The 22,641-nt window shown below is 38.8% G+C and overlaps 1 long non-coding RNA gene across 1 annotated transcript; it reads left to right on the top strand.

The window, feature by feature from the left end:
- Window positions 1–55: 55 nt before the first annotated feature.
- On the top strand, window positions 56–22,477 carry LOC117500851. The gene is made up of 3 exons (XR_004557865.1): window positions 56–117; window positions 16,725–16,779; window positions 19,587–22,477. It is a non-coding gene; the product is annotated as an uncharacterized LOC117500851 (long non-coding RNA).
- The last annotated feature ends 164 nt before the right edge of the window (window positions 22,478–22,641 follow it).

Below are 22,641 nucleotides of genomic sequence, written 5' to 3'. Positions count from 1 at the left end.
ATGTTTTGACCTGACAGCTCCGCGCACCCCCTCCCATTTCTCCTCCTTTTCGTCCTGCTCATCAGACAGCAAACGTGGATCTCCCACTATGGATGCGTTTGTCACTGAGACGTATAGGTGAGTATAATGTAAAATATGAAGGATGTTGTTTTAGGCCAGATCATCACCTTTCAACACTGATGCGTAAAAAGTGAACATCACAGAAAATACTATTTCCAGGGAAAACCGCATAAAACTGAGCATTTTCAACTTGGATTAAAGATGTATTATAGAAAACAAAAGGTGGCAAACCTGAGTTTGGCTTTACGCACCATTGCGCGAAGGCTTCGGTTAAACCTTTAAACGGTGAGATGTTATTTTTGCTGCGCTTACTGGAAGTTCAGCTTTTAATAATATAATAATACATTTCTGTGTTTTAACCCAAGGGACGCGTTATCTGTTTAAGATGTAAAACATGCAAATAAATCAAAATCAGGCGATCTACACTCAGTTTATTTCTTTTATGTATTAAGAAAGTTAACATCAGAGTCAAACCTGTGGCGAGTTTAACGTTTGTGTCTATTAAATTAAAATATATCAGATGACAATAACGAACGTTTTCGTTTTAATTCGACAATTTTTTACTTTTCACACATCAAATTGCAGTCTGAGTGATTCCAGTGAAGATTTTACCAATTACGCACACAGTCAAGGACACGCGGACTCTTAAGTGATTAATAATAATTGCTGAAAGCAGAAACTGGCTTTTCACTCACAAAAACTACAGAGCAGTACATTTAAAGTGGATTAATGCTCCTCATCCTGACATCTATGGGTCGGCTGTGCGTAAATCCCCACTTTGGAAGTTTTAAGATTTGTTGCTTCCCGACGCGCGAGAAACAAACATATGCCGTATAAATTTGAGCTCGCACGCTTTTTTGGGGTTTTTTCTCGTGTTGCATATATATATATATATATATATATATATATATATATATATATATATATATATAAATGGTTTAAAGGCCACAACACAGAGACAGCGCACAACTCCATGGGATCAGCGCCCACGAACTTCAGTCTTACAATTATGAAGATTGGAGGGAAATCTCTGCTGACGTTAAACACAGAAGATACATTAAAGGTCCGAATGTACACAATATTCCTCAGGATGTAGCCCGTGTCACCATGTACAGCTGTTGCGTGATGAGCGCGCATCGACATGTGTTTCTACCAAGACGCAGCACCTTTAAAGGGTGCGCTTTTTGGATTGCTCCATTGAGCAGAGGTGCATTTATGCATTTCTTCACTGTTTTAGTTTTTTTTTTTTTTTACTTTATTTATTTGGTGGTGTTGGTTGTGGGGGTGGGGGGGGGAGTGGTGTCTTCGTCACTCTGTCTTAAATTTACCACTGTATCACCGGTTGTGCCCCCACCTGCCCACCCTACAACTCCCAGGCCACTAATGCGTCAAAGGTAATGTTTACCGCCGGGTTACGTGCTCAGCCTGTTTCCACTGAGGTGCCTCTGGTGGCTGAAATAACAAAAGGTCAGCTGCGTGGGATCAAAGGTCGCAGCAATCTGCTCCATCTTCAAGCTTCACGTTACGGAGCTCCACCCGAAGACGCACGAGAGAGCCACGGAGACAAATAAGCGCAAGAACATGAAAATGGGCTCGTTCAGACAAAACGCAGTGTGATAAAAAATAATGCTTCTCAGGTTATTGCACTCAAACATGCAAAATCATACAACGAATAAAATTATAATATAATTGGGGTGTTTGACGTGCTGAGTTCAAGGAGTCTGACTTTTATTTAAGTGAAGCACATTTTCTTGTTTAATTTATGTATTTATTTTTTTCGTTGAATTCTGAGCGTGCCACAGCGCTAACGGGGCGCGCACGCTTGGTTTGCCAGCGCGACATGGCTGTCACACGCCTGCACAGTTCACAAGCCTAAAATCGTCCGTATCCAATCGAATTGTTCATACGGCATGTAAAGATTAACGCATCACTGTCAGACAAATTGTAATCTTTTTTCCCCCCCGTCTTTTTCAGCAGGGGTGGGGGTGGGGGCAGTACACAAACTTGTGTTTGTCTCCCATAGTGATGAATCGCGCAAGCAGGACGGCTCCGAGGAAATAAGATGATCGGCTATATTTTGATGGACCAGTTTCATATCAAAGTGGGAAAATGGGACTCTGTTACGCAAAATAAAGTACGAAATAAAAAATAGGTTTTCGTTGGAGGTGAAAAAGATGCATGTTTTTTTATGAGTTGGGGGGGGGGGGGGGTACTTTCTGCAGCCGAGCATGCACACCAATGCGCGTACTGCTCTCTTTTTCACAAATACGCATCCGCCTGTGTGCGTCAAGTGGTTTTCACGTTTGCGCGCAGCAGTTCATGCAACGTCACTGTGGTCAAATTATCATTAGTTTACAGTTTGATATTTAAAGTCATGTTTAGTTATGTTTATTCTTTCTGTTTTTGTTTGCTGGGAAGTGACCTGCGTCACCTCCTCGCGTTTCCACCTCACGGTTTGGTTTTGATTTTTAATTTGCTGTTTGTCAACATTTATAACCATTCATAAACTGGCTGCAAAAACCGTGTTTATCCAAAAGCATAAATGTTTGTAGCCGAATTTCACACAGGCCTAATTAAACTGCCAAGTGTGAACTTTTACGCGTTCTTTTGTTTGTCTCTTGTTTATTGCACTTTACCAAACATTCGTTCATGTTTAAACTGAGCATGTTTCCCCCCCCCCCCCCTGTGAAGTGTTTTTGAAATTATGTTTGAACGTTTTTGGCGTAATATATACGAGACGCGCGTTTTTTCGTTGGGAAAAAAAGAACGCACCCTCATGGCGCACAGGGTGTCCATCAAATAATGCATTCAAAATGCGCATATTTGTTTTTTCGTTAAACATGTCCCCATAGCTGTCATTTATCTTCATTCTTTGAAGATTAACTCCACTGTCTGTTGTTCATGTTTTAAAGATTTTAACCGCCAAAAGATTAACAGTCCTGTTCGGGCGTGTTGTGGCGCAGGTTTGTTGCCCCAAAAATTCAAAATATTAGACCGCCTTCGATGTTTCTTTTATTTTATCAGATGAACGCGTTTGAAAGATTTGATCAGAGGGGGAAAATACTATTTTAACCCCACGTAAACTCCGATTCCACATTTTTTTTCCCATCTCACCCGTTTTGGAGTAATTTTAGAACTTTTCATTTTTAATTCTCACGCAACAAGTCGAGTTTGTCGCCAAACAGTGCAACCTGAGCACAAACACGATTGGAAAACTTTTAGTTAATTCTCTTTGCCAAAAAAAAAAAAAAAAAAAAAAAAGATACGATGCTCGTTTCTATTAAAACCCGATTATAATGCATGAAAGGCAGCAAAACATTTTTAGATCAATCTGAAAAAAAAAACAGCCAAGTTTAGTCTCAATGACTGTAAATAAATGACAAGTAATGAATAGATGAGTTCCTATAAAATAACAACAAATCATACACGAAATAATTTATTCTCTCTGACATTGAGTCCTAGAATTTATAAAAAATAACACAGAATTTAATGCGACAAATCACGTTTTCACTTGACGCGTTTTTTTTTCTACAAACATTTTAAAGATGTGATAAGATCGAAACGTTATTCTGTCAAATCGTTTCGAATTTAATTATTTTAATCGAATGGTATTTTTTTTTTTTTTTTAATCCATGTTTATTTTACCGAGCGGCTTGAGATTATTATTTTATCTTCCTAAACACAATAGTAATAGCAAACATTTGTTTATTATTGTGTTTATTAGTTGTTTATATTGCTTTTATATGTAGTTAACATAAAAAAACACATTATCATCGACCAGATGTATGCGGCTTGAATTAAGGTATTGAATAAATAAATGTCAAATTATAAATTACTCTATTTGGAACGGTATAAATGTCACAAAAACGCAACATTTTAAATTCAAATTAAGTTTAGATGCTTCTATATGGAATATACATAGTTGAAAACCACACAGAGTCTATGCATTAAAATATAATAATATTAATAACTGGATATACGTGTTTTAATCGAGTCAAATCTGTATAAGTGCACATCTATCAAGAAAGGACGTGGATTTCTTGTGAGACCGTTTAGCTCTAATCCCTCTGCGGTTAAAAAAAATAGGCATCACGGTTGAAGGCAGATCTGGTTTTCTGTACAGATGGATGTAAAGTCTCTCTGCTCCTCGAAATGTTCCCTGTTTAGTGTCACGAACAGCTCGTGCCCGGGACGCGCACAGAGTTTCCGCAGAAGCCTGGAGGTGCGCCATCAGACGTGCGCCATCGGCCACTTTTTGTCACCCAAACGCGCCGCTAAAGCCGACTGGAAGCCGCATCGCTGCTGATACAAATGAGATAAGACTGGACTTAGTGCGCGCACACCACTGCGTTTGGCCAAAAAGCCTTGAAGAGACCCCGCGCTGATGACCCTCACCTCTGCGGTGACACCATAAAAGTCTTTGCGCAGGTTCGCACTTCTCCGAGCCCGAGTGGTAACTTTAGTGCGGCCTTAATGAGGACGAACGCGGGTTAACGACCTCTGTAGTCCTGTTTCAGAAGGGAGGGACACAAAGAAACAATATTTACGACACTTTTAAGCATACATCACTTTGACATCTGTTCGGCGGGCACCTGGCATCCATTAGTATTAAATACCGGTATTTCATTCCGACCTAATTTGGAGCGCTTTTTGTCCAAAAAAAAAAAAAAAAAAAAAAAAAGATACCAGGGAAAGTGGCGCGTTACGTTTGCGCAGAAAGGCCAAACGGGGTGTTGACGCAAACCCCACCACCGTGTCTGCGGACGAACCGTCGAGTCATCGATATGAAATTTCAACCACCACGACAGTTCTTATTAAAGAACCGAAACTTTCGTGCAATTAATCGTTTCTGGGCACATTTCTTTACGCATCGTTATTAGATTATCTGGTAAGATAAACTCTCTGCGAGCGCACAACAAAAGCGCACCGCAAGACTGGTCTAATTTGTGGATCCTATATGGCCAAGAAAAAAAGAAAAGGAATGCTGGCAGAGAAATGAGATAAATCAATCAAACATACATGATTGTACTTAGGTTTAAATGGGATGATTTGGAGTTGGATGGTGTGATAGAATGAAGAGGAGGAAAGCTGGAGGCCTCAGTGCTTTAGGACAAACGTCAGCTTATGTAAAACTTCCAGAATGACACTGGATCAAATTTATAAAAAATTTAATCTGAATTTATATAGCCTTTTTTAAATTGCATTTTATTGCTGTCCAGTATAAATGGTTGTTGTTGGTGGTGGTGGTGGTCTTTGATAAATGATTCAGTGCTGAAGTAGGATGTGACACTGTTTTTTTTTGTAAATGCAAGTAGCGCCATCTGGTGGAAATTTAATTTGAAGAGAGAGAGAGCTAGGTAGATACATTTTAAATTGTAATAATTGTTTGATTCTGAATCTTACTGTTAAAAATCAGTCTTGATATTTAAAGTAAGGGTTTATTTATTGTTGATTTATACAGCACATGTGAGCTATAGTTTGCATTAGCCTGAAAGAATTCTGTTACACGTGACAATCCACCAATCAGGTCTGTATGGTAGAGTGGCCAGACAGAAGCCACTCCTTAGTAAAAGGCACATTGCAGCCCACCTGGAGTTTGCCATAAGACACCTGAAGCACTCTCAGAAGATGAAAAACAAAATTATCTGGTCTGATGAGACAAAGATTGAACTCTGGCGTAAATGTAAGGGGTCATGTTTGGAGAAAACCAGGCACCATCCCTACAGCGAAGCGTGGTGGTGGCAGCATGATGCTGTGGAGATGTTTTTCAGTGGCAGGACCTGGGAGACATCAAGAATGAGGGAAAGATGAATGCAGCAATGTACAGAGACATCCTGGATGAAAGCCTGCTCCAGAGTGCTCTTGACATCAGACTGGGGCAACGGTTCATCTTTCAGCAGGACAATGACCCTATGCACAGCCAAGATATCAAAGGAGTGGCTTCAGGACAACTCTGTGAATGTCCTTGAGTGGCCCAGCCAGAGCCCAGAACTGAATCTGATTGAACATCTCTGGAGAGATCTGAAAATGCCTGTGCACCAACACTCCCCATCCAGTCTGATGGAGCTTGAGAGGTGCTGTAAAGAGGAATGGACAAAACTGCCCAAAGATGGGTGTGTCAGGCTTGTGGCATCATATTCAAGGAGACTTGAGCTTGTAATTTTTGCCAAAGGTGCATCAACAAAGTACTGAGCAAAGGGTGTGAATACTTATGTACAAAACTTTTTTCATGCTACCATTATGGGGTCTTGTGAGTAAAATTTTGAAGGGAAAAATTAATTTGCTCCATTTTGGACACAAAATGTGGGAAAAAAAATGAAGCACTGAATACTTTTTGGATGCACACGTATGGCGTTTTGGCAGCCCCCTTGATGGAAATCTGTTGTAGTGATGGAGAACTTTTAATCCCTGTTTATATGAAATCTTTTGAACAAGTCAAATCAGGGAGCATGCACTGGTGCCACACATTGCCGTATCCAAAGTATTGAACAAAGGGTGTGAATACTTATATAATATGTATGTGTGTGTGTATGTGTGTGTGATTTCTTAGTTTTTAAAATTTTTACTAAATTTGCAAAAAAAAAAAAACTTTTCATGTTGTCATTATGAGGTGTTGTGAGTAGAATTTTGAGGGGGAAACATGAATTTACTAGATTTTGGAATAAAGTTGTAACATAACAAAATGTGGAAAATGTGGAGTGCTGTGAATACTTTTTGGATGCACTGTACCTTGCGGGGTCCGGTCTCTGTACATTTGAAGCTTCTTGTTTGCATTGAAAGTGAGGCCACACTGACCCCATGTAGTTAAAATCTGAAGCAGCTGAACACAGATGGTGAAATAGCAGCACAGTCAGTCACAGAACACATTCATGCATGCTTAAAGGGATGTTCTTTGTACACTGTATTTTAACAAAAGTCTCTGGAAAATCAGCTGACTATTGACATTGACCATGGTAAATAACACCATGTAGCTCCAAGGTTTGTCATGTTTACAATTACAATATATATTTTTTATTGTTAAATAAAGAATAATTATTTTTGAAGGTGAACATAATGTGTAAAGTAGGAAAATTTCATTTTCACAGTCTGCCTATATTTTATTTGCATGTGTCCTGCTGCTATTCTAATTTTATTATTTTATACAGTGAAAATTGCTTATGTGGAATATTGTATGATACAGGGTGGAAAAAAAATGTAATAAATCCCACAAATGTCCAGCAAATTTCTTGAAACTTTCTCTAGAGGTTTGCTGGGATTTATTACAATTTTTGTATGGGTTCTGTTTTTGTTTTTTTTTTTTTGGGGGGGGGGGGGGTGTCATTCTGTATTTATCAGACTTGGTGTGTGTGTGTGTGTGTGTGTGTATATATATATATATATATATATATATATATATATATATATATATATATATATATAGTGTGTGTGTGCACAAAATGATGAATGAGGTTACAAAAATCTTGCAGTGATGTTATCGATACATACCAGTTAATATGTAATTTTAGTTGAGTTATTAGTGACAACAGGAAACTTGCTATGAGTTGTATAAACAGTTTTATTCATATTTCAATCAGAAATGCAGTCGCAGTCCAGTTCTCACATTTAGACAGTTTGAAGTTGTATGGCTTCAAATCATTTAAAGTGACTATCTGCTGTGAATGTCTTTAAAACACTTTAAGTCAGTATTGTAAGTAAGTAAATAAATAAATAATAAATCAGTTTAAAGCATAGCTATTGGTATGTAGCAGTGCACAGTGAGTTTATAATGGTTTAAAAGACATTTTAAACACATTTGAAGCACTGGAAGAAAGAAAAAGGGAGGTAGGAACTTTAAAGCAATATGTCCTTGGTATGTTTGTTAGGAAAGTAGCCCTTTTGTCCACTGGAGAAAATAAGAAATTCTCAAATTTAAGATGCAAAATTAAGTTTTTATATAGGACGTTAAATAATTGATTATGTGATATTGGAAATGTCTCATGGAACCCAGTGAAGAAATATGTCTTTGCAGCTGAAGAATCCCATTTGAGGACAGTGTTTTCATTCCTCAGCACCCTGCCCTCAGTGCTTCTGAGCAAGGCCCAGCAGTCCTTGTTTTGCACAGGTTCTAATCCTACAGGGTTCTAATCCTACAGGGATCATCCTGAGTACCCTCAGCAGCTGCAGGCTGCTCCCAGTAAGACGTAAGTGCTACAGATATGGTATTAAATCTGGATTTTATTCTCCAGAGGGCCTTTGTAAGTTTGTTTTCTCCCGTGTTTTGCTGATGTTTATTCCTCAACAACTGAACACAGGAGACTCTACAATTTGTCCTCTAGAGGGCAGCCAAGTGTCGCATGTAAAGATGTGAAAGAATGAAGCGGTTTGAATGAATTATTTGTGCACAAACGCATAAATTATCATGGCGTGTTTTCTTATGATAGTAGAGCAAATTTGACCATTTCTGGGTCAACTCCTTCATTTTTCATTGATAGATTTGCTGATACCTTGTTTTAAAGTTAAACATTTATAAGATAAAATTACAGCTAAGCAGGTTTTGTATAGAAGGGACTTCTAAAATTCGTATTTATATAATAAAAAATGAACATTTGAAAGTTCAGCTTTAGTTTGCCAGAAGGCACATGGGACATGGAGAGCACAGATTTGATTTGTTTTGTTGGGTGAACATCCTTCTCTGAAGTTGTGAGTGGTCCAGCCACAAATCAGAATCAGAATAATTTTGATTCTGATTCTGATCCATTTTGTTGCATGAACATCCTTCTCTGAAGTTGTGAGTGGTCCAGCCACAAATCAGAATTAGAATAAATTTGATTCTGATTGTGATCCGTTTTGTCGCATGAACATCCTTCTCTGAAGTTGTGAGTGGTCCAGCCACAAATCAGAATTAGAATAAATTTGATTCTGATTGTGATCCGTTTTGTCGCATGAACATCCTTCTCTGAAGTTGTGAGTGGTCCAGCCACAAATCAGAATCAGAATAAATTTGATTCTGATTCTGATCCATTTTGTTGCATGAACATCCTTCTCTGAAGTTGTGAGTGGTCCAGCCACAAATCAGAATTAGAATAAATTTGATTCTGATTGTGATCCGTTTTGTCGCATGAACATCCTTCTCTGAAGTTGTGAGTGGTCCAGCCACAAATCAGAATCAGAATAAATTTGATTCTGATTCTGATCCATTTTGTTGCATGAACATCCTTCTCTGAAGGTGTGGCAGGGCCAAAAAAGAGTAATCTGTACCACTTAACGTATAGTAGTGACGTCACAGTGGTTCTAAAGGACAAAACAGGGATAGTCGGCCTTATAACATTTTCTCATTCTATGTGTTCCTGACATCATATATCTTTTGGCCACTTTCACTCTGAGGCACTGTTCTTCTTCTGCAATGGAGGTCTATGGCAACCATAGACTGTTGGCAACTCATCAACTCATGTAACCATATGGGAAAATTTATATAATTTGGCACATTAACTCAGCAATGTACTCTGATTCTTTTCACCAAGTATCATGTGCCACCAACAAGTCGATCTTGCAAGTCTGTTTAAGCATGTAACTTTTGAACCGTATATTCAGTTTTCAAAAACAATGTACTGTTTGATTCTTTGAGTCAACCTTATGACATAATTTTTCACAATATCCGTTTTCCATCATTTTGAATTTTATGGAAAAGCTTAATAATTTTTATGAGCAAAGTTTACTCATGGTACATTGAGTCCCACACAGGAAGTGCCAAATTTTGAGTCCACAGTGAAGCAGGAAATGTCAAATGTTGAGCACTTCCTGCATCGACACTTCCTGGATAGTAGACGAGGTCTCATGGAATCTCACGGGAACTCAGTGGCAAGTTCATAATGAAACAGGAAGTGCCAAATTTTGAGCTCACAGTGAAACAGGAAATGTCAAATGTTGAACACTTCCTGGATTGACAGTATAGTAGATCTTATGGGATCTTGTGGGAATTCAGTGGCAAGTTGAGACTGAAACAGGAAGTGCCAAATTTTGTGTCCACAGTGAAACAGGAAATGTCAAACGTGTTTAACTTTGGAAAGGTATATATATATATATATATATATATATATATATATATATATATATATAATATCCCTTCTAGTTTTGATCTGTTTTTTTTTATTATTATTATTAACCTGTCCTTTGGTATGCTGTTTTTGCTGTTGGATTTAAGCCTCTGTAAGGTTTCTGTGTAACTTTTTGTTTGTCTCATTAAATACATTTTTAAAAAGTCAAATGTTGAACACTTCTTGGATCGACAGTTCCTGGTTTGACAATAAACAAGATCTCACAGGAATTCAGTGCTAACTTGAGACTGAAACAGGAAGTGCTAAATTTTGAGTCCACAGTGAAACAGGAAATGTCAAATGTTGAACACTTCCTGGCATGGGTGTAGCTGGGTTGCACTGGACTGCCCTGAAATGTGATTGGACACCCCAGGTGCCACCCAGATGATTGCCATGTCACAGCACTGCCATCTGGTTGAAAAGAGCCATTTTGAAATTGGTGGCACATATTGACTGCTAGGTCCCTCCTGTGCAGTAGTTGGCGCTGTGAGCCAGATTTAAACCTGAACACATCGTCTGAACAACGGACTCCTAATGACACTAAAGTTATATTGGTGAGTAAACAGCCATGTTTTATGTAAGAAATTAGGTCCAGGTTGTTAAAAGCAGCATTTCTCCTTTAATTTGGGTTGCCTTATATACAACCCCTAGCAAAAATTATGGAATCACCGGCCTCGGAGGATGTTCATTCAGTTGTTGAATTTTGTAGAAAAAAAAGCAGATCACAGACATGACACAAAACTAAAGTCATTTCAAATGGCAACTTTCTGGCTTTAAGAAACTATAAGAAATCCGGAAAAAAAAAATTGTAACGGCAGTAACGGTTACTGTTTTAGACCAAGCAGAGGGAAAAAAATATGGACTCACTCAATTCTGAGGAATAAATTATGGAATCACCCTGTAAATTTTCATCCCCAAAACTAACACCTGCATCAAATCGGATCTGCTCGTTAGTCTGCATCTAAAAAGGAGTGATCACACCTTGGAGAGCTGTTGCACCAAGTGGACTGACATGAATCATGGCTCTAACACGAGAGATGTCAATTGAAACAAAGGAGTGGATTATCAAACTCTTAAAAGAGGGTAAGTCATCACGCAATGTTGCAAAAGATGTTGGTTGTTCACAGTCAGCTGTGTCTAAACTCTGGACCAAATATAAACAACATGGGAAGGTTGTTAAAGGCAAACATACTGGTAGACCAAGGAAGACATCAAAGCGTCAAGACAGAAAACTTAAAGCAATATGTCTCAAAAATTGAAAATGCACAACAAAACAAATGTGGAACGAATGGGAGGAAACTGGAGTCAATGTCTGTGACCGAACTGTAAGAAACCGCCTAAAGGAAATGGGATTTACATTCAGAAAAGCTAAATGAAAGCCATCATTAACACCTAAACAGAAAAAAACAAGGTTACAATGGGCTAAGGAAAAGCAATCGTGGACTGTGGATGACTGGATGAAAGTTATATTCAGTGATGAATCTCGAATCTGCATTGGGCAAGGTGATGATGCTGGAACTTTTGTTTGGTGCCGTTCCAATGAGATTTATAAAGATGACTGCCTGAAGAGAACAAGTATATTTCCACAGTCATTGATGATATGGGGCTGCATGTCAGGTAAAGGCACTGGGGAGATGGCTGTCATTACATCATCAATAAATGCACAAGTTTACATTGATATTTTGGACACTTTTCTTATCCCATCAATTGAAAGGATGTTTGGGGATGATGAAATCATTTTTCAAGATGTATAATATCTTGCCATAGAGCAAAAACTGTGAAAACATTCCTTGCAAAAAGACACATAGGGTCAATGTCATGGCCTGCAAATAGTCCGGATCTTAATCCAAATGAAAATCTTTGGTGGAAGTTGAAGAAAATGGTCCATGACAAGGCTCCAACCTGCAAAGCTGATCTGGCAACAGCGATCAGAGAAACTTGGAGCCAGATTGATGAAGAGTACTGTTTGTCACTCATTAAGTCCATGCCTCAGAGACTGCAAGCTATTATAAAAGCCAGAGGTGGTGCAACAAAATACTAGTGATGTGTTGGAGCATTCTTTTGTTTTTCATGATTCCATAATTTTTTCCTCAGAATTGAGTGAATTTTTTTCCCTCTGCTTGGTCTAAAAAGTAACCGTTACTGACTGCCACAATTTTTTTTCCCGATTTCTTATGGTGTTTCTTAAAGCCAGAAAATTGCCATTTGAAATGACTTTAGTTTTGTGTCATGTCTGTGATCTGCTTTTTTTTCTACAAAATGAAACAACTGAATGAACATCCTCCGAGGCCAGTGATTCCATAATTTTTGCCAGGGGTTGTGTATATATATATATATATATATATATATATGTGTGTGTGTGTGTGTATATGTATGTGAATGTATACACAAGTTTCTCCGGTCATTTCTAATTAATAAAATGAGCAGCTTCAGCTGAGTCTTGCTCTGTTTGCTTATTTGAGATGTAAGATGCTGCCTGAGTGTTTCTCAACTGCCCTCAAAAGTATTGGAACACTTGGTATTTCACACATTTAAATTTTTGATGCCATTTCAAATACAAAAAAAAAAGTCTAAAATTATCTTCCTTAAACTCAAACTGATAGCAAATGTCTACAACTTGGTATAAATTTAATTAAAAATATAAAATCCAGCTTTCTGATGGTGTGGTGTAGAGGAGGATTTTCTTAAAAGGAAGACCTGAAAGTTCAGCAAATTTGGCCATATTGTGCAGCCCTACTGTCAACTAGCTGAAAAGTTTGAATATGACTTTACATCTACAGTTAAAAAATACTTAAAGTGGCAGGGGGTTAAGATGGCTGTAGTTAGAAGCGCCTGGGGAGAAAAGCCCCCCAGAAGCTGAAGATTTTTAGCCATGCTAATGCTCCACAGAAGCATTTACTGAAAAACCTAAATGATATGATGAGATGCTGAAGCGCTTCACTCGTTCATGTCCAACGTATTAATTTTTCACAGGTCCCAAATTTTGTCAAATCTCCATAAGAATTGGTACAGGTGCTCTTCAGAGCAAGTCTAACACTTCTATTGATATGATGTTGCATTGTCAGCTGATCGTGTTTGCAGCATTCGCATGGCATATCTTACGCAGATCGGACATATCATGCCGCGGCATGATATGCTGCATGACATCATCGCCCATCTCGCACCGTGGCCGAATGACGTGATTGAGGCAGCATTCACACTAGTGGCCAAAAGACAGCGAGTGCTCATTCAACCCTCTCTCAGCAGGTGTTGGCCGGAGTCCAGGTGCCACCAACAAACATCCAACACCATCGTGGGGCACTTAGAAAAGTCGGGGCCATTCGCGCTGCCCGCACGAGAGTAGAGAGCAGCTGACCACTTTCGACCTGGCTGTGTGAATGGCAGCACATTTTCTAAGTGCCCCATGAGTGTGCCGTTAAGCAACAAACGTCATGTAAGGCCCCCCCAACACGTGTGCTGTGTGAGTGTGACACTGTGAGTGTGTCGCCCCCCTCATTACGGCTGTAATGTCCAGCTGGGACAGCTGGCAGCTGTATACTCGCAACTCAGCTGGAGGACATACGTATGTCTTTCCATCAACAACATCGAGAACACTCCAGCAATGCACATCAGTTTCCGGCTGGCAGTGGCTCAGTGCACATGACGTGTTAAATTAAAAACACAGAGAACAGTACAGTTAAATAAATACATACAACAATAACTAAATACATAATTATACAACAATCACATAAAGGAACAGAGAGTGGCACTTTTTCTTTGAGCTGAGTTTGTTCGGTAAGGTAGGCCTGTCCATGCCAGCTGCTGCTGTTGGGATCTGCGGGCCCGCAAGTCATAACTGGAGAACACGTATGGTGTTATGACAGACATCACCTTACAACACTCCACTGTGAGGCGCGTGCTTAGGCATGCTGTCCTCATGTGGAAATACATAAAAACACATCACCATTGCAACGGGGAGAACGACCCTGTCAGCGCGCACATCGGCAGGCTGTAATGTGAAAGGAACATCTGATCATGTGTACATTCAGCTGGCAATCTAAATGTCACGTCACCCTCGTTAGCTATGGTCCTTTGGAGCACCGCTCACCAGACGTGTGCAGGGCCAGCTGGACACAGGGCACCAACAGATGTGGACATGATAAGAGCACGCTGCTTCATTCATTTCATGACTGGACATCTATCACCATGGGTCATATACAGAGGAACAGAAGGATCATACTTGTATTGTCCGCTTGATGTGTGGTGTCACACTTTCCAGGTGCTCGCACTGTATTCATGCAAGCATGAGCGTACATGAAACCATTGCCGCGGTATTGTGCACACCTGTCCAACCGTGTTTCCCTCCCGACAGCAAGTGGAATGGTTCATGCTTCCCAATTTCATTTTTGTTCACAAATTTTTGGCTGGTTTCTGCTTCTTTCGCCCAACTTCGTGTTATGTGTGAAGGGGCCCGAAAGCTTCAGATGGAAGGAGAACCATTTTCTGGAAGAGATGGCAGCCAAGGAGGAGATTTTTAAGCAGGAGCTTGAAGGCCAGAAGGAGTATTTCAGAAAAGAGTGCAAAGTTGAGGAGCAGCGATTCAGGGAGGAGCTGGCAGTCCAGGAGTAGAGACTGAGGGAGTTGAGTTTTCTGACCAGAAAAGATGTTTCGAAATGGAGCTGGAGGCCAAAAATTTAAGTTTCAGATGGAAGGAGGACTATTTCATTAAAGACATGGTAGCTAAGGAGGAGGAGAGCTTTAAGGACAAGATAGAAGGGCAGAGAGTGGACTTCATGAAAGAGATGGAAATATACTGAAAAAGAATTTTGAAGAAGAACTGGACAATAAATGAAAATATTTCACAGTCAAGGAAGACAGTTTTTCTGAGGAGATGACAGCCAGGAAAGAAGGATTCAGGAAGGAACTGGAAGCCCAGAGGGGGGGAAAAAAAAAGAAAAATGAAAAAAATTGGAAGCAAAACAAGAAAAATTACAAAAATAGCTGTCTCATGAAAATAACTCTAGTCTTATTTTCATAGGCATTTGTCTTTTGTTGGTTTAGTTACAGCAGGATTTATTTTTAAAAATAAACAATTGTCAGCTTTGAATTCAGCAACTATTTTATCAATTTAATGTTACATTTTTTATAACAAGCGTTGTGAGATTCTCTTAATAATAAAGTTTCACACTGAAATTGTAGCGCTGCAAAGTTGCCAGGTTGGGCTGCAGCCTGTGATTGTTTCAGTTCTCTGCAGCAGCACTTCTGCTGGAAACACAGGAACTCATTTTTTCTCATTTTAAAGTTCCAGCTGCCTAGAGTTCAGTTAACACTAAAATTAACACCACAACCACAACACTTTACACTCACATGGAAATCCATCACTGGTGAATTTGCTGTGCACTGACAGTATGCCACAAAACTAATTTCCAAATTCAAAGTCAAACTTCTAAATAGTGAGCTGTTAAATCTGCGTTCGCTCTGTGGTCGTTTCCATCCTGACCGTTGCACTTCATGGATTGTCCTGGACCAGCAGTGCAGAGGACGAGTCTGATGCTTCAGCAGCTGCACCTGGTGTCCTGTAAATACTATTAGCATTTTGTAGAAAGCTGCATCTAATTACAGAGCAGACACTCACACTGAGGGCCTGTCTTAGCAGCTGTGGATTTGTTGCTTAGTGACATTAAACGGCTTCATTTGTATGAAACGTTAACAGCCAGAGAATCGTGCCATGTCATTTTAGAATCGGGGGTCAAAGGTCAGGGGAAAATGATGATGAAGTATCAACAATATGAAGTGTGTTTACCCAGAAATGAAAAATAACAGCACATAATTTGAATATTTCATCACTTTTAATGGCCAAAGATTGAAGTGGATGGAATGAAAAGTTTTACCAAACTTTTTCAAATGATTTGAAGATTTTAAGTATTTAAATATTTTGTTGTAAACATTTTGCTGTAAAAAAAAAAAAAAAAAAAAATCACATTTAAATATGCATAGGTTTGGGTGTGTGTGGTCATCTTAATTTCAATTATTAATATACATCAATTACTGCGTTCAGACCTGCAACACACAAAAATATTTGGGACAATGCAATTTAGGGCTAATAATGAGGTTTAAAAATTAAATAATGATGTTATTTCAAACAGGCAGCACAGTGGCTTAGTGGTTACCACTGTTGGCTCACAGCGACACAACAGTGCATTGGGAGCCTTTCTGTGTGGAGTTTGCATGTTCTCCGCATGTTTGCATGGGTTTTCTCCGGGTGCTCCGACTCCACATCCAAAGACATGCAGGTTAGGTGGATTGGAAACTTTGAATTGTCTTTAGGTGTGCATGTGTTTGTCTGTCTATATGTGGTCCTGCAACAGACTGGATAAGCGGTTGAAGATGAGTGTGTGTGTGTGTGTGTGTTATTTCAAACAAGTGATGTCAAAAGGGGAGTGCAAACATGATTTGATGCAAAAGATGTATTCATGAAAGGCTATGTTTCTGAGGAGCAAAGATAAGTCGATCTCCATTTTGGCAAAAAAGCATGAGAAAATTATTGAAAATTAAAAAAAAAAATTCCTCCCAGAGAAACTGAAAAGGATTTGCATGTTTCTTCCTCCACAGTGTATGATGTCATTAAGCGATTGGAAGACTCTGGAGGAATTTCATTGCTTAAATGGTAAGGGCATAAGTACTCAATCCTTCAGAGGTTTCTTTCTCAAAAAAAAAAAAAAAAAAGTTTTTCTTACCACTGTTGCTTACAGTTGTGCTCAAAAGTTTTATTGGTTTTATTGTTCTCTGTATGAATGTTTGTTGCTGAAATTTTCACATTTCAGTGTGTTCAAATACACAATTCCACTATACAAAAAAGTGAATGATTAATCAGTTTTATTGAAGTCAAATGTAAGGTGATGCATATAGGTTTTGTTTTTATTTATTTTTTAAATGGCAATTATTGCAAAACTGTGAGTGTTTTAAATGTTTTATTTAATGACATTGATGGATCATATGGCATGTGCTTTTACATACAATTTGTGCACCTTTTCACATAACGAAATTGATTATGAATTACATGTTCTGTGTTGTGTCCAAAATGTGATCAAGTACAATATATAAATAGAGAAAAGTCACAAAAAGGAGGGAAAAATAACTCGAAATCCAGCAGGAGTCACTTTATTTGAATTACTTCAGCAACGCTTTATTCTCCTAATTTCAAAAGAAAAGTTAGTATCACCAGTTATAGAGCTTCATGATAAAGTGGTATAGAGGAGGATTTTCTTAAAAAGAAGACCTGAAAGTTTAGTTACAAACTGCCAGAAGGTAATTTTGATTTGTAGATTTCATCTGTTTTGGTGTAAGAATATCTTTCTCCGCTCTAATCCACTATGAAGCTCAGCGTGATGATACAAAATACAAAATTTGCACTGTGCACAATTTTTTCATTCACAGCCACATAAGCCTATTGTGGTGTCTGTAAGAGACCAGCAGGGGGCACTCGTCCTGCTTGTATAAAAGGCGAATTTGCCATGTTGGTGAGCAGGCAGGGGAGACACTATATGGTTGTTCTCTTAGCAGGTGTAGTCTAATAAAGTTCAGCGTGTTCTTCTTTAAAGTGCAGTCTTTATTCAGACGCCCACACACTCTTCTTTCTCTGTTACAGCACAGCACCTATAACATCTCCTGGGTTGTCTGGGTGTCTTGGTGGCTTTCCTCACTGTTCTTGCACAGTCACTCAGTTTTTGAGAACTGTCTACTCCATGCAGATTTACCACAGAGTGCCATACTGTTTGTATTTCTTTATAATTGATGTAAATAAAGTCCAAGACATATTCAGTGGCAGTTTTACCATCAGAGAGCCTCATCCACAACTACCAGAAAAGACTCCAAGTTGTCATTGATGTTAAAGGGGGCAGTATGTAAACGTTTGATCAGGGTTATTTGGGTAGTTTCTGTTGTCATTATGATTTAAAAAGAGTAAACACAGTTGTTTGACAATAAATTACTTCAACATATCACTAACCATGAGTGGGGGAAAAAAGTTTTTTGTGTTATCATTCATATTCTCTGAAAAATGGCCACAAAAAACAAAAATTCTGCCAGGGTATGTAAACGTTTGAGCACAACTGTATATCAGCATACAGTACATATTTCATATTTAAACTTTTTGTGTGGTATAAGATGTCTTGTTTTCTTTTCTTGTGGTGTACAATAGTTCTGCGAGAGCACCCCCAATTTTGTTGTAAGCCACCACCACCACCACCACCACCACGACCACCAATACTATTCTATTGTAAACTGTAGCAATAATATCTGTGGTCTGACTGCTGGACAATAAGAGGTTAAACAGTCTGTTCATTAATAAACTGGCTAGTTTATTGTTTATGTTGTGTGTTGGGGGGTGTGGCTGGACATTTGGGTGTTCTTTTCTTTTCTTTGCTCTCCAGGTGGTATGCAAACTGATTTATTGTCTGTGGAGAAGGTGCTGGCAGAAGAGTCCTTCACCCTCATCAACATGATGTGCAGCACCTGTGGATGGTGCTCACGTGCAACCTTAAAGACTTTCAGCTGAAGCAGATAATTAGATGGCGTTCTGCATTTAAGTCATGTGTGATTCAAGCAGAATTGCCGGGAACTCAACCTTGTGATGTTCGTTTGTGAGATGCTGAGGACCGCGCCTGGGTTTGACACATCGTGCCTGTGAAGGAGGAAGGGTGAGGGACACATGCTGTCAGCACACATCAGAGGTGATTGATTATCTGAATAATTGTTAACAGTAACTTGGTATTATGTTACGCAGTATATTTGAACTTTGATGAGAGTTGTGCAGCTCGCTTCTCACTGCCGTGGCGTGCGGACTGATGATCCTCCACCTGTTGTGAGAAGCTGCTCATTTACATAAAGCTTGAATTTGGACCTGAATGTGTTGCTGATAGTGTGTGCCTTTTGAAGGATATTAGTTGTAGCTGCTGACTTACCTCACCTTTTCTATCCTTCGCAGAGTCGGTTTGTCGTGTCCACCTGGGGGGTGTTTGGCGGTGAACGTGGGTCCAGAAGCGCCGGGCTTCGATCCTTTTGGGCGCTGGAGAGCGTGCCGTCCTTCACCTCGCCAGACCGACGCAGTTTTTGTTTGTACACTTTGTTATGCACCAAAGGGGGAAAATAAATTATTTTATTATTGGAACCGCTTTCTGGTTGTTTTAGCGCTGGGTTCCGTCAGACGCAGGTCCGCTCCTCAACCCGCGTCGACACATAACAGTTTAAAGGCTTCAGATGTTCAGAATTCTCACAGTTTAACCAAATTGTAGCTACATTGCCTCAATACATTTTTATTGGCATCTGTTTTTGTTTTCTTTGTGGATTTACTTTGGCAGAATGTTTAGAAGATGTGGATAAATCAGTCATCACTTTATAGCAGATTTGAGATGTTGTTTCTCAAAACTCAGAAAGTCTAAAAGGGTCATTTCAATTTTTTTTTTTCTTTTGCAGAGACTCTGAACAGATCTGAGGAGCCAAAAGAACATCTCACTCACTGGACGACTAACACAAGTCACAGTTCATCCCTCTCTGACGCGTTTTGATGTTCAGCCTTCATCAAGGAGTAAAATAGACAACTCATCAGTCCACCAATCAGAAACTGACACATGTGAAAACCTCATGTTCCAAAGAGTGTGAATGTCCACAACATCCAGGAGATGGCAACAATACAAAAATACAACTACGCGTACCCCTTATCAGGTTGACAAGACAATAAAACAAAAAAATTCAAAAGGTGCAAAATACACGGATGTGTGCGTTCTGTATATGGCGCATTTCAAACCAGCAAAATAAGGATAACTTGTAATTGCTTGACCGCCATCCCATATAAAATCTGTGTCATTTAAATCATCAATCCAATGAGAGATTTATCAATCAATCATAATCCAAGCATGTATGAGAGCAAACAGTCAACTAGGAAGCTGAATATAAAACATCACCATAGTCTCGTTTGATGAAATGAAAGTGCATATGCTACTTCCGGGGACATCCGCATTATCAGCCAGTCACTCGTCTGGCTCATTATTCACATTAAATCTCACTAAACCTTACCTCTCCCATATGCTTTGTGTTCCCTTCTCCACTGGGAACGGAAAAAAACGGCACTTTTTGCGACTGCTTCGGTGATTGCAGCCGAAAACAAACAGTACACCATCTTTCCGTGTGAAGTGATGCTGTGTTTGTGTTGCGCAACGGCAGGCTGCCCCCGGAAGTGGTCAAATCATATCATGCAGGGATTCAAACGAGGCTGCGCTACCCCATGAGCAACGAATGAGCTTTCAGGAAACTGGACTCATGTATATCTGTATATTTATATGGTCAATGCGGGGGTGGGGGTGGGGTGGCAGAGATGGTAAGTATTTGTGGAGTGGAGGTGTTTTGTTGTGGATTGTGGTGTGAGGAGTTCTTTGAGATATTCTGAAGCGTTTTCATGGATGCACTGGTGGGTAAATAGACTGAGTTTGTTTTCAATGCGGAGGTGAAACCTCAGAACCAGGCATCGGTTCCCGAGATCGTAGTGGTTCATAGTGGATTAATACATGTGGTATCGTGATCATACTGGCTCCAAGAACATAGTGGTTCCAAGATTGTAGCAGTTCTCAAGATGCAGTGGCTCTGAGATGGTATCTACCATCTGAGAGCTGTTACCAAAGTTGTTTGGTTGCAAAGTCTCCAGTTACCAGTAAATGCTTGGTGACCCAACTTCTTATTTTATTTATTTATTTATTTTTTTTAGAATGTGTTGCAAGCCTGAAATGCAGGAATGGATATCTTGAATATATAATATCTACAATGAAATAGAAGTCAAAGTAAATCAGTGTTTGTTTGGTTGTTTGTTTTTAATTTCCCTTACTGTGTCACCTTTTTTTCTGATTTGCAATTGTATATCCAATTGGTCTAAATTAATTTAACCAATTTTACACTAAACATGAGTAAATGTACTTTTCCTTTAAAATACAGCTATTTTGGATGAATTACTCCATCATCATTAATTAATGATTGCTTTTTGTCATTTGAATCATGCATTCAGCCACTGTAACTCTCCACTGTAAAAAGACTATTCAAAAAGGTTGTGTCAAGACTACCTTAATAGTTTAAGTTGATGGAACATGAATATAAATGTTCAAGCAACTTTTATAATGATTCCACGATTGAGTCAAATCATTTGTGTTACAGTAATGAATTATTCATTTTTGGAATGTACTGGGCAACGGGTATTCCACAAATAAAAGGGCTCCATAGAACAAAACAATAAACCAACTCAAGTCTCTCTCATGTTCTGTTTTGACAGTGTCATTTTGTGTAAGTCTCAGATTGTATTTTTAATACTAACCCCTGGCCAAACTACCCTCACCTTTGAATTATAGTCTTTCTTGTGAGGCACAAGAAAGTGCTGTTGTTGGGAATCAAGACAAATAAGCTTTCATTACTTAAAAAATATTGTGTGTAAATAATAAAATGTATTTTTTTTCTTTTTGTTGTCTTTCTGGAATACATTTGGAGCACAAGTCTATAGATCTGCGATTACTGATTATGCCATGAAAAAAAATTGATTGTTTTAAAATATAAAATTTATGTCAACTTTTCAAGTTCAGTCAACTCAATCTTTTAAGACATCCCATTCAGTACTTTCAAGTCTATTGTTACATCTCACAAGGTAATCAGGTTTTAATTAATCTGAAATGGTTTGTTACTTTATTATTCATTTTGATGTTTTGCTGCATTGAAAAAGTGAAGCTTAAATACACTCGCAATAAATAAATAAATACTGAAATTTCTGCCACTGAAATTGCTCTTAAAGTATGTTGTTTCAACCATATTATAAATGTACTTTGAGGGAAACCTAACAAGTGGAAAAAAATAGAGTAAATTTATATGATTCAAGTTTTACTTTTTTTCAGTGTGAATTGCATATGAAAAACATCAAAAATGACTTTTATACTTTTCGTGATGCCATCACGAAATGGCGTGAGATTGGGTTGGACACAAACATGGGGAGCTTAAGACTTTTGCGCAGCACTGCAGCACCTTGAAGTGCTCACGACTTATCCAAAGCTAGCTGGCACAGATGCAACATGTTGCATTTTAAATAATTAATTAAATTAAACCGTCACAGGTTACACTGAAAAGTAAAACTCTGGCCAACTCAAATGTACTGTAATTGTACTGAAATTTGTTATACACAAATTTATGAATTTCTCTCAAAGTATTGTTCTAATTTAAAAATGAGAAAATTGAATAGATTTTGGTTAAAGAAATTTCTGAATTTTATTAATGGTTTGAAGTTTCACTATTTTATAGTGTGAGTTCATCTCCAGATGTAAAATATTAAAAGTGACAATAGTACTGGTGAATCCGCCGCTTGTGGGAAAATCTCACTTTAGGGCTGGAGAGCTGAACAGCAGAGTAAATATTTGGCTCTTGGAGCAGCAGAGGGCCCTCCTCGGCTCGAGTCCGCGCTCTTAAATAGATTAAGGGGCTGTTGCCTCATTGTGGACACAAAATT

Source organism: Thalassophryne amazonica, chromosome 19 (assembly GCF_902500255.1).
Source record: "Thalassophryne amazonica chromosome 19, fThaAma1.1, whole genome shotgun sequence".
Lineage (NCBI taxonomy): Eukaryota > Metazoa > Chordata > Actinopteri > Batrachoidiformes > Batrachoididae > Thalassophryne > Thalassophryne amazonica.
This window is presented reverse-complemented; position numbering and strand designations above follow the sequence as displayed.